The following is a 17026-nucleotide window of genomic DNA, read 5'->3' as shown; positions in this document are numbered from 1 at the left end:
CTTGTGCCTCACAAGGAACGAGAGGGTGTCACCTTGCTCCAACATTCAACTAAATAAAGTGAATTTAAGTGGAGCAAAATCTTAAATGCTTAGACATTAACAGTGGAGATCAAAAGGTAAATTCTGCCCCATTTTATGCAGAAAAGGTTTTATTCCTCTGACCACCAGACCAAAAGAATATTGTCAACACGTACCTCTCCTTTATTAGTTTTATATTATACTCCATCAAACTTTTGTATTGGATGAACTGAAAATGCTTCTGTAGTCACTGGATTCTTTTCTCCTAAATCAATTATAACAATTTTACACTGGATTTGTGAGAATTTATCTATTGGCAATCTAAATTTTGGCAACATGCAGATCAATGATCAGAAGACACTGTCACAATGTAGTGAGGAGGAGTCAACTAGGGAGTAGTCGCCTCATGACACCCCAGCCTTACAAAGTTAAGCATTTTCAGAGCCACACAAAAGATTCTCTGTTTTTTTTCTAGGCGCAGTGGAGATCTAATATATTCCAATCTGAGGTTGGAAAATAGAGGCCACATAAAATGTGGAGCTTTCTTGTAAATGCTCAAACAACCTGCATCCAGTGCCCATCTGTTTTTATTCACAGAAAATCACTCTCAGTGTCTGTCTTGCAAAAGATATTAAACACCACACTTCTAAGCGAGGTGATTTTGTTTCTTTGCTAAAAGAACACCATTTGGAGATGCAGTGGAGGGAGTGACCATCCTGGAGTAGGGAATATTCATTTCCCTGAGTCCAAATCTGACCTCAGACACCTACTGATTGTGTGATGCTGGGCACATGACTTTACCCTGTTTACTTCAGGACCTTCAGCTGTAAATTAAACTAGAAAAATGACAAATCCTTTTAGTATCTTTGCCAAGAAAACCCCAAATATCAGGAACAAGTGAAACGACTGAACATTATTATGGTGACACTTGTATCTATAGTTTCCTGACTTAGCAATTCACAGAGTGTTTTGAAATCATTTTAACAACCTTAGCCTCTTTTCCGTAAATAGGAATTCTATTCACAATAAGGTTATCTGTGACTTGAAGAAAACCAGAATCATCTTTTTTAACATTAGATTGTGTAACAACAAGCTTTCCCCCTCAAGTGCTTCATATCTTGATTTGCATCTTTGGAGTTTAGTCACACTTGTTTAAGTCCATAAATATACTGCTTTTATTAAGGCTAAATTTTTGACAGTTTAACTCTTCCCCTTCTCCCCAAGAAGATAGAGCTGTGATAGAGGGGAAAAAAGGAAAATTAATTCAATCATTCAGTGATAGAATGAATTTATCTATATAGAGAAAATAAATTAATCATTCTGGCAAATAATTTTTAAAATTTAGAACAAATAAACCTACATGTTGAAAATCAATACTTTCTAAGCTGCATAGTTATGTTGCCCAGCTAAAGGAAACCACTACTAGGATCCTAGCTCTCAGGTATACCGCCTAGGGATTGGACTAGATGGAATTGAGTCCACATGGACGCCATGACTCAGGGCCCTGACTGCCATCAATGGGGTTGATCTGGAAATTCACCACCACAATGCCAATGCTCCAGTCCTATGTTTGTCTGAACATCAATTCACTATAATATATAACATTATAATATAATGCATTTTGGTCATTCCAAGAATATTTCCTGGTTGTTTAGAGTACACTGATTTATTTGGCAGAGATTTAAATGCATCCCAGTGAGAAACGCTTAGCATCCACTTTCTCCAAAATAAAATATATATATTTAAAATGAGTTTCCTAGTTTCCAGTTAAATGCTTTTGACTCTCTTCATAACTTAAGAGCTGAAATATTGTCAGAGACTTAGTCGACTTTACTGGATCCTTATCTTTGAGGGTGGGGAATGGAGAATTCTTGGTAAAAGCTAGAGAGAAGTATGCTTAAAGAGAAGAGACCATGAGGCATCTCTCCCCATTTCACCATCCAGCAAGAAAGGATGAACAAAGACCTCGAGAAGGTAAGAATGAGACAAAAATCTTATATAAGGATGGAACAGAAAATAAACACAAAGAACATTGCAAAACTGAAAGTGATGCATAAATAAAGCAATGGTGTCTCAAGGGTCAAACGAAGACCATAATGAGTTGAGACTTTGCAAAAGGTCAAGGACAAATGACAAGGGCCTTTATTTTGTTATGGTTTGCTTTGTTCATTCGGCCCCCACATTCCCCCTTAGCTCAATTAACCCTTGGAAACATAAGCATTTAATACACCCCTACTGTAGACTGGCAACCCCACCCCCTTCCAAGAGCATTCATTTCTCTCTTCCTTCCTCTTTTTCCAGCCTTCTCTTCCCTCTCTATATACATAAACAAAACAGATTTTTCTTTTGGGCCATTTGAGAGGTTATGTGAGAGACACAACTTCTTAAACAGTTTAAGAAGTCCACAATATTAAAGACAGTAGAGATCAAATTGTCTGACATATCTAAGTTTTACTGGACTAAAATTATTCAAATTGATTTCTGCCTTTTCATTTTTATTAATTTAACATCTAATTCTAGGCTGTTCCTAACCATATTCCATAAGAATAAATGTAGGCATATGGGTTGAGATACAGCTAGAGTGAAGTTATTACATCTACAATATTTAAAATGTAGTGAATTCTGGACACACACTGATGGAGTATATATTCATCCTGGCAAGCCCTGAAAAGGGCAAGTTTTTATTCATTGGTTAATCCTGCTTTCAAAAGCATTATCTTAAGCTAGAGGAGAATCTGGCTCATTGGGGCTTTCTCATATTGTAATACTCTCATCTTAGATCATATGGGGACAGGATAAATTGAGGAAAATCACATTCATGACAAGAAAGATTCTCCATCTCGCTAAAGCGTTTGTGAAAGGGAACCCTGTGAGAAAACAACTCAGCCTTTCCAGAGGGGTTCATTTGATTTCTTCTTTCGTAACTCAAAATAAATGAGGCAGCTTTCACCATAACTCTATACAGCCCCAGTAGGCTTCGTGGTGATGAATGCAATAAATATCAATTGTATAAAAAAAGGTTCTTTTATTAAACAAAACACATTTTAGAACTGCTTAGAAATGAAGGCCAGAAGTAGCCTTACTTTCCAAAGTAAGGGAGACAATGGTTTCAATCTGACAGGCAGCATTGATATTGCACCCCAAAATCTGATGAGTGCCTGCAACAAAGCTGGTCTCCCAACAGTGGGAACCTTACTGGGCTCAGTGCAAGATGCATTTTGCTAATGACTACTTCTTAATTTAAGATAGGACTACTAAGACTTCACAAGATTTTTAGAGCATCTGTCCCTGCTCTCATTTAAACCTCTAGGTATTTTTCTTAACTCTCTCCAGCACATGATCCGCTCTGACCTTAATTTACTACTTTCAAAAGGTAATGATCCCCACTAACACAATTGTGTGATTTCAATCTGGATATTGGTCTATGTTTCTATGGAATCAACAACAAGCCTTACAATTGTTATTTCTATACTGCTAGAATAGAAGTTAGACTTAAAGGAGTCTTAAAACTGTCTAGTTCAACCTTTTTACTTTCAGGAAACTGAGTCTGAGCAGCCAATGGTCTAAGGGTGCACCTCCAGCTATTGGCAGAGATGAGATTGGAATCTTGGTCTTTATTCTCCAAATCCACACTGCCATGCCTTAGAAAATCTCACCAAACAAACAAAGACTCAGTCTGCACTCACAAAACCAAAGGAGGCTTTTCTAGAGAACCGTTTTCCAGACAAATATTGATTGCGTGCACTGAGACATTTCCAGAGAGCCCTCTCAAATACTTTTTTGAGCACTAAAACTTGAATAATATTAAATAATATTAGGATCAGTTTATTATTTATGGATTTAAATGTTTTACTCTCTTCTTTCAGACCTCAAATACCTCATATTCCAAAAGTTGTAGGTAAATAAGAATGAAGTTTGACAATACCATTCCTTCTAGCTTCTACACTTACTAACTACATTCTCTCATCTCTATCCTCCTATAATTCTATACTCTAACTATATTCTTTCACCTTAATATTCTAATTAAGAAGCTACACTCTAAGTATATCTTTCACCTTTATATTCTATATAATTTAACTCTATACTCTAACTGTATTCTTTCACCTCAATACCCTAATTATAAGTCCATACTCTAACTCTACCCTATTCTTTCACTTTTATACTCTAATTGTAACTCTGTACTCTAACTAAACTCTATTCTTCACTTCTATACTCTAATTATAATTATATACTGTGCTCTATATTCTTTCATTCCCATACTCTAATTATTACTCTATACTCTATACCCCATTCTTTTACCTCTGTACGCTATACTCTAATTATAAATCTATACTCTAACTATATTCTTTCACTGCTACATTTTATACCCTAATCATAACTCTATACTTTAGCTATATTCTTTCATCTCAATACTCTAATTATAAATCTATGTTCTAAGTATATTCTATTCTTTCATCTTTATAAGCTACACAATTATAACTCTATATACTATACTCTATTTTTTCACCTCAATACTCAAATTATAAATCTATACTTTAACTATATCCCATTCTTTCATGTCTATACTCTAATTATAATTCTGTGGTCTAATTTTACTCCATTTTTTCACCTCTACACTCTAATTATAAATCTATACTGTGTTCTATATTCTTTCACCTCTATACTCTAATTATGACTCTAACTATATCCCATTCTTTCACCTCTATATTCTATATGCTAATTATAAATCTATACTCTATACTTTCACCATTATATTCTATATTCTGATTATAAAACTATAACTATATTATTTCACTGTTTTGTTTTACATACTCTAATAAGAACTCTATACTCTAATCATATTCTTTACTTACCATCATACTCTATACTCTAATTATAACTCTATACTCTATATTCTAACTATATCCTTTGACTACTATATTTTATGCTCTAACTCTATACTCTAATTATACTCTTTTCTTTTACATTATATTCTATACTCCAATTGTAAATCTGTACTCTATATCTCATTCTTTCACTGCTATACTCTATATTCTAAAATTAACGCTATACTCTATTATTTTACTGCTAAACACATTACTCTCATTATAAATCTATACTCTAACTATATTCTTTTACATCTTCCCCAGCTTTTTCCACTCTTTTGTTGTTGTTGTTGTTGTTTACAAGACTTAAGCTGTCATAACAAATGACCTGGTATCTACCATAAACAGGCATACCATAGCCTAATATTTGCAAAAACAGAGTAAGTTTGGGAAATAAAATGTTTCACCAAATCTTGCAATGGCCTAAGTGACACTCAATATAATGACTCTGAAAGGTAAGTGGCCAGTCAATGGGCTAATGCAGGAGTCAAAAGCCTAAGAAAATGTACAGGCACTTGAGTCTTTAGGTAGAGAGATAGTGTGCTATGGCTGTAGGATGGGACATGGCATCAGAGGTTTTATTCACAGTTGGTTAAACTGATTTTCATTGTGATAAGGAAAGTTAGGAAAAAGAGCTGTATTAAAAAATAAGTATAAAAAAATTAAAACCAGCAATAAAACATTAGAGCCAATGAGTGATAGCAAGAATTTCCTCCAAGTCTTCTGAGTTTAAAAATACTCTCAAGAACTAAGTCGAGGATTAAATTAGAAAGTGACTTCTGTGCTGCAGGAGTGTTTCAGGAGAGGCTGAATAACCACTTGGGGATGTTGTAGAATATATTAATGCACTGAGCAAGAGTTGATCTTTAAAAGTCAGAGCTCTGAGTTTAGAACACTGAGTTCAAATACCAACTCGCTGACTTCTACCTTTATGATTATAAGCAAGGTATTTTACCTCTCTGGGCCTCAGTTTACTTATCAATAAAATAAGAGAGCTAGACTAGGGAAAAAAAAGAAAAGGAAAAAACATTTTTAAAAAGTAAGTGGCCAACAAGGGTCTGTTAACTTCTTCAAAACATTTATTTCTGTTGTCATATAGTTAGATTATCCTATGTGTATATTTTCTTTCACTATTTGACATAAATAACTAAACAAGGAAAAAAGAAGATCTCCCTTATTCCATTGCCAGATTTTAAAGTGCCATATGACCAATCAATCCAAATTAAGATAGGTTATTTATTGAATAATTAATGTAAATTCTATATCTACTGAGGTACTAGGAGAACAACCAGGAGACCCTGTCCTCAAGAAGCTTACAAAAAGGGCAGAGCAAATAATTTCATAGGAAACAAACAAACCCCCCAACAGTCGGTGATTGAGAAATCACTTGTTTGGGGAGGGGGGATTTAAAAAAAAATTGTGCATTATGGCTCCCTTTGCACAATGGTCTAGTGAAGCTTTTTGAACTCTTCTCAGAGTAATGTTTTTAAATGAGTAAAATAAATGTGTAGGCTTGCAAAGGAAACCAATTACACTGAAATATTGATTCTGACACAAGCTTCTAAAATACATTTTTAACCAAGAGACCAAAATAAACTTTGTTTCACATAAAGTATTCTGAATTCCAAACAATTGACTTTCAAATCAACTTTGTGACTTTTTATCGGGCAATGTGTATATCATACAAATAAATTTTCTTCATCTCCTAATATTGTCATCATCAACTATTGAAAGCACTCTCAATGTTTTTTTTTTTTTGTGTGTGTGTGTGTGTGTGTTGTTATTGTGAAACAAATTGTCCAAAGCATAGATGCTAGTATCCCTTAGCAAAACGAGATTTGTGAAGTTGTTATTATTGTCATTACTTTTCCACATTTACACATATATGCTACAACATATATTTGTTAACAAATCATTTTCCTTATTATACTCTGTTGCAAATGACTGATTTGGACTGGATTTATAGTTGAGCAAGCTGGCAGAGCTAGCTTTCAATAATATAAAAGTTGTTATAAAAACACTCAGAATAATCCTTATTTTAAGAAAATATGTAATGTTTTTGCCATTTGGAAAAGAAAGAAAAAATATGGAAGTCCATTCTTAAAGCATATTTGACTTTTTAAAATATTATTCCATTTTTTACTTCTCAAATAAAGTGTCACAATGTCTAGTAAACAAAAACATTCTAAAACCTTATAAATTTCTGGGTCGCAGTTATTAAATGAAAGAACTTCTATAAAAGAGAATGTCCAAACATCGTTATTCAGGAAAAGGATTATTTAAATCTATGGTTAACTTACTATTAAACAGAAGAAATAACACAAACACAAATTATGATGTGTAGAAACTCCAAGGCTTAAATAAAGTAGTAAGAATCTAAAAAGTGCTAAAGATGGTAACAGTGAACTACTCACTTAAACACAGTCACATTTTTATGTGACTCTATGTTGTCTAAATACATATCTATTAAAGCCTGTTTTCAAAGATTAGTCCAAATCCTAGAAAACAAAGCACTTTGGCCTGCCCTTGCTTGAAGGGGATAAAGCTAGAAGAAAGCAGATATGATTTCATTCAAAACAACTTCTACAGGGTCTAATTCTAGCTACCAATTTGTGGTTTGAGACCATATTTTTATCCATTTTCACCTCTTCCTGAGTTTTTTGTGCTTATCTCTTCTTCCCCTTTGTTCTCTCTGGGTTAGTACCAGATGGTAGTGGCGATAATCGTCTGGGCTGGGAGACAGGAAGGTGGGTGGGCCAGGGTAATTTAAAAGACAGGAGGTGGCAAGGGATTGGCACGTCCAAAGATTATATAAGATCGTACCTAGAAATTATATAATGTCTTCTACCGTGATCTTTGTTGGAATTGACATTAATGGGTGGGGAAATTTTAACTCTTCATGTGTTAAAGTACTTGACACTAGAGTTATAGAAGAAAAATCCATTTGGAAATATATTTAAAATGGAATAAAGTTAAAAAAAATGTGAAAGGTAGATTTCTCAACTATATTGAAATTATATGTAGCTAAGACCACAATCTTTATCCCCAGAGGATTAGAAGAAGAAAAGATATCACTGTCTGTCTCCAGTGATTTAGAATTTACATATATATGTCTGAAGATGCAGGATTAGGTGTGGATATCTCTTCAAATCTTTGAATGCTTCATGATTGCAAGACAGATTTTACTTTGAAAAACCTTTCACCTGTCATTTATATCTATCCACTCAATCTATCATCTGTGTCTCTACAAATTATTTATCTATCATAAATCTCTTTATCTACCTATCAGTAGCATATATTCTATATCATGAAGCCAGGTCTTGTCTGACTCTGAGATGAGAGAATGCAGCCTCTCACTCCATGATCTCTTAAGTCTCTGGCCCTAGGCAACTCTCTAAGATGATAAATGGCAGACTAGGTATTGAGCTTCAAGGGTAGAGCAAGCATTGTCACAGGAAGTTGCCTGTATCAGTGGAATTAAAAACCTAGTATTATACTCATTTTCTATCATGAAGACTACTCCATATCAATAAAAGATATGAAAGGAGACAGCTTGTGTTTAAGTCAGACTGATTTATCATCACTATAGGGGATTTTACCTTATGCTGTGTGGCAACAGATACAAATTATGACTGAACCAAAGAGATAATAGAAACATAACTGCTTTATCTATTCTTTTTTGGTAATTGTGAAAATTTCTTTAAAATATATACTCCTATAGAGCAAATGTCTTTAACCTGTGGTCCACATATTCCTAAAGGTTCTGGAATTGGAATAGAAATATTTTATTTCATCAACCCTTGGTTTCTTTAGTGATCTTTTAAAATTCTTATTCTGAGAAGGTCCATAAGCTCCCCATCAATGGCCAAAGAGATCCATATTAGAGAGAGATGGATAATATAGATAATTCAGAGCAATTTCCAATGGCACCAGGAAAATGGGACAATATCTTGTGGTAAATTAAAATTCTTCTCAAACAAAATCTGGCACTGCTGTTATTTCTGATTTTTTAAGGGTCCCATTTCCTTATCTTCAAGTAATTTTGCATTCAGGACTTTAGATGAGAATTCACCATCAAGTTTTCGTGAATAATATCTGTCCACACAGTTGGAATGACGTTTTCTGATGCTCCTTTCTGCAGCCCCCCATGAGCATTGAGGTTTTTAGTGCCCACAATTTCCATTTCCACAAAGATCCCATGCTTGCTAGATTCTTCAGCATTCAGGGGAGCACTATGTTGTTAACTGCTTGCATCGACAGAAATGGCATTTTCTATTAACTAGTGACCAAGGGCAATTGTCACTATTTTCAGGAAATGTATACCGAGTGAGCCTTACTATACAAGTTAAATCTCCAGAAGAATCATAGCCTCAGGTAAATCATTGCTAATTCATGCCAAGTGATGTAAAGTGGTAGAGGAATAATGTCATGATGGATATAGGCCTGGGCACTATGAGTTAGGAAGGCCTGAATTCTAATCCGACCTTGAACATTGCAACCCTAGACAAGTCACTGAAATTCTCAGGGCCTCAGTTTGCTCATCTGAAAAACAAAGGGATTGGTTTTGATCTCAATGATTCTTTCTCATATCAAATCTGTGACTATATAAAACACAGAATATTCAGAACATTATAAGATAGTTTTGAAAATGTAATCAATTTATAGTTATATAATATATACATGTGCATATACATATTTATGATTTATTTGAAGCACATTTATAGAAAAGACAAAGCACTAGCTTTGAAAGTAAGGAGTATTTGTGTTCAAATTCTACTTCAGATACTCATGGTAAAATGCTTTAGACTCCTCCTAACTCCATTTTCTCATGCATAAAATCAATGTGCTGGACACATTCCATCCACTGGAAATCCTATGATTTCAAAGATAACCAAATGTCTTATCTAAAAAATGGAATTTCCATTGTTCCTTTATAACTTGAATTAATTGTAAAAAGTTGTATGTCAATTTTGCTATTTGGAAAAAAATATTTAAAATGAAGGAAATTATTATAGACAAAGGCATTCATATCTCACTTGAACACGTGAAACATACATACAACCCTGCTGTGACTATAGTTAGTCAACCACATATAAGAAGAAAGACCATTTCAAACCTACCAAGATATTTTGGTTAAGGACACTGTGGAAAATGGCTTTTTCTGTCTGGCTAAGGAAGTTTGAAAGGAAAGATGATCAAGTAATAATCTTCTTAATAATGGTCCATCTGGTCAACTGGCCAGCGCTAAGCTAGCTCGCTGAAATACGTATCTTTGGATACACCAGAAAATGGGTCTAAAAGCAACCAGAAAATAGGTCTAAAAGCAACGTGGATTCCTAGGGCTTTGAAAGAAGTACTACTAGATTAAATAGAAAATCAATATGTCTGAGAACTCTCCTTCTCTCCAACAGAATGTAAGTTATATGTCACATGATCATATTAAATAATGATAGCATATTGCTCTGTCATTTTTGAAAAAAGGGAACAAAAACATACCATCTGGAAGCAAATTTGGGGTTTGCTGTGGCCTAAAGTAGAAAACCATGTCACTCTAAGTGACCTTGTATAAGAAATATTTCATTCACATAGAATTATATGGATTCTGAATGTTTATTATAAATAAGCAGCATTCCCAAAGACTCATTGCAGGCTTTCTCAGCACTCTGTAGGTATGTGATCCAGAGAATCACACTGTGCTATTTTGAGTTTGGAAAGAGAAGCGAGGGATAAATTTTTGTTATGCTATTAGAGATTCATGATTCTAAGACCTTGTAAATATTTATATTTGTAATCAGTGTTGTTGATCATGATTAATTGATAACCTCAGGTGTCCTTGTAATTACAATGCCTTTCTGAGCTCACTGAATTCATCTTGAATTTATTAGGAAAAAAATTAGTAAGATGTAGTAGTTCAGGGGAAAACCACATTGGAATCAATTTACCTCTGTGTGAAAATATTTTATTACAGTAAAACTAAGTATCTTTTGATCTGTAGAAAGCAAAAGATCTCATGGGGAGTGGGGCAGATGATGACAGATGTGGCAATTTATGTCTGTTTTTGCTCATAGCTCAAGGAAGCCCCCCAAGACTTCATCTGATTTCCCAAGTATCTTTGCTACCTTCTGGTCCACCCTAACCCTTCTGCTAATGTTTGGCAAATTCCATCTAAATAAAGGGATGAATGACAGCTCAATTTCCCTTCTCTGACAACCTAATCCTGCCCATTTTCAGCCGATTTCCTCTGACCAGCATGGGACACCATGGGGTAAATGGTCACAGAAAATAAGGCAGCTTCGAGGGAAAAGCTGTCAGCTTGATGAATCTGGGGGACTGTGACACTGTTTGTCAATAACAGATCTGGGGAATAACCATTAACCATTCTGCCTCCCAACTCCCGAGCTACTAAAATCTGACATGACTCAGAAATCTGCATAGCTGTTTCCAGGACAAGATGCCTCTAAGCAGCTTTGGCTTTCCTTAGCAAGCTCTTTAGTGCACGAATCGACATGGACAAATGGACGTTTCTCCATCCCTAAAAGTTCCCTGTCACTTCCTGCAGTATGCCTTTTTAAAATTTACATCTTGTGAATATAAAATCTACCATATGTACTATGAGGTGCATGTATCATTACAGGATAATTCTAGGACTCGTACCTTAGGTTTTCTTTCTAAGTCTACTTGTTTCTCTCATGTTGTTGTCTGGTTACAAAATAAGTTAAAAGCATTGGCTATAGTAAGCTTATTTTTTTCAAAATATATATTGAAACAAATTACAAAAGATCACCACTTTCCTTCCAAAAATGTCAGATGATACTATGCAGACTCATATCAATAAAAGGCTTTATTGATGCCTTTTTTGTTTTTATATCCCAATCATTTCTAAATCTATTCCTTCTCTGATCCCAGAATTGAATCTCCTTATAATAAAAGGAAAACTTAAATGAAGTAATAACAAGTTGATACAATGACCTTATAGAACAAAATTTACAACATTTTACCCTCATGCTTCCCAATTCCCTGACAGAATAAGGAGGCAAATTATATTATCTGCTCTCTGAGACTTAATTGACTTTTCAGTAACTCAGTTGAGCTCACTCGTAGTAATCTTGTCACTGTCTTAGTTACTGTGGCTATTAATCGTAGTTATTATGGATGTCACAAATTTCGCCCCTTAACAATATACAATTTATGGCAGATGACAAAGATAGGGTTATTGCCTAATGTTTAAGGACAATGCTTTGAAGTATTTAAGTTAACTCATATCATACTCCACAATTTGAATCAATAAAATAATTAGTAATATGGGAGCATATCATTCTACCGTTGCCACATTTAAATTCTATTGTGTTTTGTTGAAAAGCGTAAAAGTATATTTCATCCTAAAAATTGCTACCATTGGTACAGCTGTGCTTCTGAACAAATTCTTTCTCTGTTAATTAAGGGCAAAAATCTGAAACTGTAGCTGGAGGAAATTTTTTTTAACTCATCATCCAAAATAATTGACATTAGTAAGTAATTAATTTCATGCCAGTCATTTCCTAATGAATAGGAATACTATAAAGGAGGACACTAAAATGACATTCAAATGCTTGTTCACCTTCCTAATTGGCTGTAATATTTTTCTTCATTATTATTCATATCAATTATAATTCAATTTTGTACCATCCATCAAGGCTCCAAAGGTAGCTTTAAACTTGTGCTTAAATCTCAAATGCATGGAGAAAAAGAGAGATTCCTGCATTTTCCTTCTAGTCTGTCCCATAACTAGGATTTAAAGTCCCATAGATCACTGTGGCTACTTTTTGTAAGGCATATGAAACCAAATGGAAACTCTTTGCAGAAGATTTTATCCTGGAGATGCTGGACTAAATTTGGGTACTATCTTATGTTATGTCACAAGCCAGGAGGAGAAAGAGGTGGAGGGTGGGAGAATGATTGTAAATGGAGTAAAAGACATCAAATAATGATACCTCACAAAGGATCTGTAATCTTTTTCAAGAGTGAAATGTAATGATTTTCTGTCTCAATGTCAAAGAAGATGTTTCTACAGACAAGTCAATTTTAAGTTAGAAGATTGAGCTATATAACCCCTAATAAGAATCCCCTTGTATCTTTTTTTTTTAATTTTGTTTTGTTTTGTTTTGTTTTGAGGCAATTGGGGTTAAATGACTTTCCCAGAGTCACACAGCTAGGAACTGTTAAATGTCTGAGATCAGATTTGAACTCAGGTACTCTTGAGTTCAGGGCTGGTGCTCTATCCACTGCACTATCTACCTAGCTACCCCTATTTTTAATTTTTTTAAAAAAAAATTGACATTTAATAATGTCAAGGTTATTTTACTGTTCCTTATCTCCACTGTCATTTTTAAAAAGGCTGTCTCTTAAATTTGATTTCTGATGAATCAGAGAATCCTGTAGGTTATTGTTATGGAGAAGATGTTAGAAATAATCCACAGATCAATTTGGAATCATTTGGAGTAACAGCTAATGGATTCAGAACCGAGAACAGTCATTCAAGATGCAGCACCATAGCCAGTGCTACCATGACTATGAGGGTGATATTACCTACACTGGTTTACTAATCCTTAAAAGGAGAATGGTAAGCTAGATAAATGCTAGCTCCATATTTCAGATGCTACCAATCAATACGCATAAAAGCAAACACCTCTTATTTACTTACAGAAATACATGACACATGAAGAAACAGGGTAAAAGGAGCTGTCTAGTTTCTGTCTGAATTTAGAGTCCAATGCTACACTCAGCCATCTTACCTATGTTCATTACTCGTTGACTATTTTCTACTCACCATAAAGACATTGGTACTTTATACCTACTATTTTGCACTTGAACAGATTCAGAGAGGAATTGGAATGGTTCCAAATCATATACTAGACATAAAACAATATTGCAATCTGACTACTGACACATGGAAAGAAAGTTGGGTTTTGGAAAAAATAGTTACAAGATCAATGGAATCATAAGTTTTCAAGGCCTACTGAAGTAGGGAGATCATTCAGAAAGGTAGTAGGCTAGGCTCCTATCCCTCAGGAACCAGTGAAATATTTTAAGTCCTAATATCTCATGACCATCTTCTCTGTTTTCACTTTGTAGCTTCCCTGATGCAGGCCTTCATCACCTACATCTAGACTACTGCAATACCTCGATAACTGGTCTGTTTGTTTCAAGGTTCTCTCCACTCTCTTTTCAACCATCAAAGTGAATTCTCCAACTCTAGCACCATGTTTTCTGGACCATGTATCAGAGCCATAGTCAATAAGCACCAGAGCTTCCTTACTGCTTTCAAGGTAAAAAATAAAATTTTGGGCATTTAAAAGTCTTAATAATAACTCTCTGCCATACAATTCAGTTTCTTACACTTCTGTCCATGAAATATAGAATTCAAGTACTATAGCTTACTTTATACTTTATATGTTAGAATTCCCCTAAAAACTTTGGATAATTCCATACTTGGAATACTCACTCATTGACTTCTGTCTCACATCTTCTCTGATTTCCTACAAACCTAAAGGATTAACACTGATGGAATCATTTCTCTCCCCCATCATACCAATTCCCCTACCACAGCACAATCTTTGTGTAGATATACACAAAGTTTTTCCATCTAACTGAAATACCATTTCTTTTCTGGAAATTTGGTCCCAAAAGTTAATCATTTTAGAATTTCAATCACACAATAACATCTAAGCTTTGAACAAAACCCCAAAAGCTATCTAGTCATTCATGCATTCAGTAACCAGCTTGAAGAGGATTCATTGGAGTATAGGGCTACCCCAAAATGAGAGGCAATGATTTCTCCTTTATGTCTTTTCTTTGGATGGATTTTCTTGTCTCCTTATGGCTTAGCTCCAAAAACATATTGGACTGAATGTGACAACAACAAATTTTTTTCACAGATTCCTATAAAACATTGATTTATTCCCTTTGAGAATCCTTTCTTAAACCTACCCTTATAGTTCAAGACAGAAAGACAGAAATAGAATCAAAATTTTAATTGAATGGATTGAATATGGAATGATTTTATAAGACAACAATCCTTGATTGAATGCATTCCTATAATCTTTTGAGCTCCCAGATTTTCCTATTATTTTCCTACAAGGATTACTTAAATGTAAAAACCCGATATCACGGGAAATATTCTAATTTGAGTATTAGTCAATGGCTTACATGTTTTTTTTTTCACTAAACCACTTACATGAAATACCATAAAAAGAACTTTCTCCAAAAAATGCCTTGTGGAATAATAAATCATTCATCCTATTTTTTTTATTATTTCAATATCTATGTGACATCAAGTCAAGTCAACAGGCATTTATTAAGCATTAATTTTAAGCTCTCGAGCACTAGGGAATAAAAAAAAAGTAGGGGGAAGCAAAAAAAAGTTTCTGTCGTCAAGGAGCTAACAGTCTAAGTACAACAAAATCAGATAAGGTTCCCACTAAATACTTTAGAAACAAAATCATTAAGACATTATTTAATCTGCATCCTACCACAGTTAGGAGACTCAAGTAAAAAATACACACACACGTGTGTGCAAACACACACACACACACGGATTATATAATGTAGTTATCATTATTATCTAAATAATGAATGTGGCTTGAACTTGAAATAATAAATCTGATAATGTTTTTTCATATAATCAATCATTAAATATTCATTTATCACCTACCATAGATGACAAAGAGAGAATAAAAAGGGGGGAAAGATTAAAAAAAAGTCTGTTTCCCTGAGAATCTTACAGCCTATTGAAAGATAAAATACGTGCATTTATAAGAATATAAATGATATATTAAATTAATAAAAATTAATACAAGATATTCAAAGGAGGAAGAGAAGCTAGGTGACACAGTGGATAATGTTCCGAGCCTGGAGTCAGGAAGACCCAAATTTAAATCTGAACTCAAACTGTAAGAGTTTAGGGAAGGCCTCTTTCTCCCTCAGTTTCTCCAACTGTAATAAAGAAATAATAATAGAACCTATTTCTCAGGATTGTTATCAGGATCAAATGAAATATCTGTAAAATCTTAGCACTCTGCCTGGATACAATTTATTAGATGCTTATTTTCTCTCTTCATTTCTCCTTTCTTCCTTTCTTCCTCCCTCCCTTCCTTCCCCTCTTTCTATTCACCATTTCTTCCTTCCGTGGGGAATTGAAAATGGCTCTGTGGTGTTTGTCCTGACTCTTGAAGGACGTAAGAGTGAGCTTCCGAGTGGCAGAGGTGAGATGTTTCTATCCACATGCCATCTCTCAGCCTGTCTCTAAAATAAACCCAAGCAGGATGATCCCTCTCCTCCCGCCCAAGCCTGTGTAGATCTGCACTGCAGCAGAATATCCGAGTGATGTGATATGGCCAGAACACTGCTTTGTCAGAGCTTGTGTTATCTGCAAATCAGTCACTCTCAATGGGTTTGATAAACCAAAAAACTTTCAACAAATTACAAAATCCCCCAAACTACTGGCACGTTTTCCCATGATTAACTCCTTATTTACCCAACAGAAAGAGAATCTTGTACCAGGATTTGAATCCCCTTACGTCACATCTTATACCTGAGAAAGCCAGGGATCTAATTATAGGAATTTCCTCTTACAAACCTGTAATAGCAAGAACTGCTCTACGAGAAGCCGATATTTTTCTTAACTTAGACATCACTTAATTTACAACAAAATATCCAGGAGACAAAAGAGTTTCTCCCCCTTTTTGTCAAGATCACCTGTCATAAAATGGGGTTGATATTTTTCTCAACTTAGACATCACTTAATTTACAACAAAATATTCAGGAGACAAAAGAGCTTCTCCCCCTTTTTGTCAAGATCACCTGTCATAAAATGGAGTTGATATTTTTCTCAACTTAGACATCACTTAATTTACAACAAAATATCCAGGAGACAAAAGAGCTTCTCCCTCTTTTTGTCAAGATCACCTGTCATAAAATGGGGTTCCCTGAATGATTTTAGGGACCCTGCAAGGATATCAGCAATCACTTATGAACAAATAATCCTCCATCCTGCCATTCAGTAGTTCAAAAAGCTGACAAAGTAATATCTCAAAGGGGAAGAACTTGGGACCAGAAGCAGCAATATTTTAAACAATGAAGTTTCCATGTTCACATAATCATTTCAA

At 34.6% G+C, this 17026-nt stretch overlaps 1 protein-coding gene across 21 annotated transcripts in view; it reads right to left on the bottom strand.

Moving 5' to 3' along the window:
• Nucleotides 1-17026, bottom strand: part of MBNL1 (muscleblind like splicing regulator 1) — a 245081-nt gene that overhangs the window by 87979 nt on the left and 140076 nt on the right. The window lies entirely within an intron of this gene.

The sequence above is a fragment of the Antechinus flavipes genome, chromosome 3 (assembly GCF_016432865.1).
Source record: "Antechinus flavipes isolate AdamAnt ecotype Samford, QLD, Australia chromosome 3, AdamAnt_v2, whole genome shotgun sequence".
NCBI lineage: Eukaryota > Metazoa > Chordata > Mammalia > Dasyuromorphia > Dasyuridae > Antechinus > Antechinus flavipes.
Note: the sequence above shows the minus strand (reverse complement) of the source record. Positions and strands in the feature narration are given on the sequence as shown.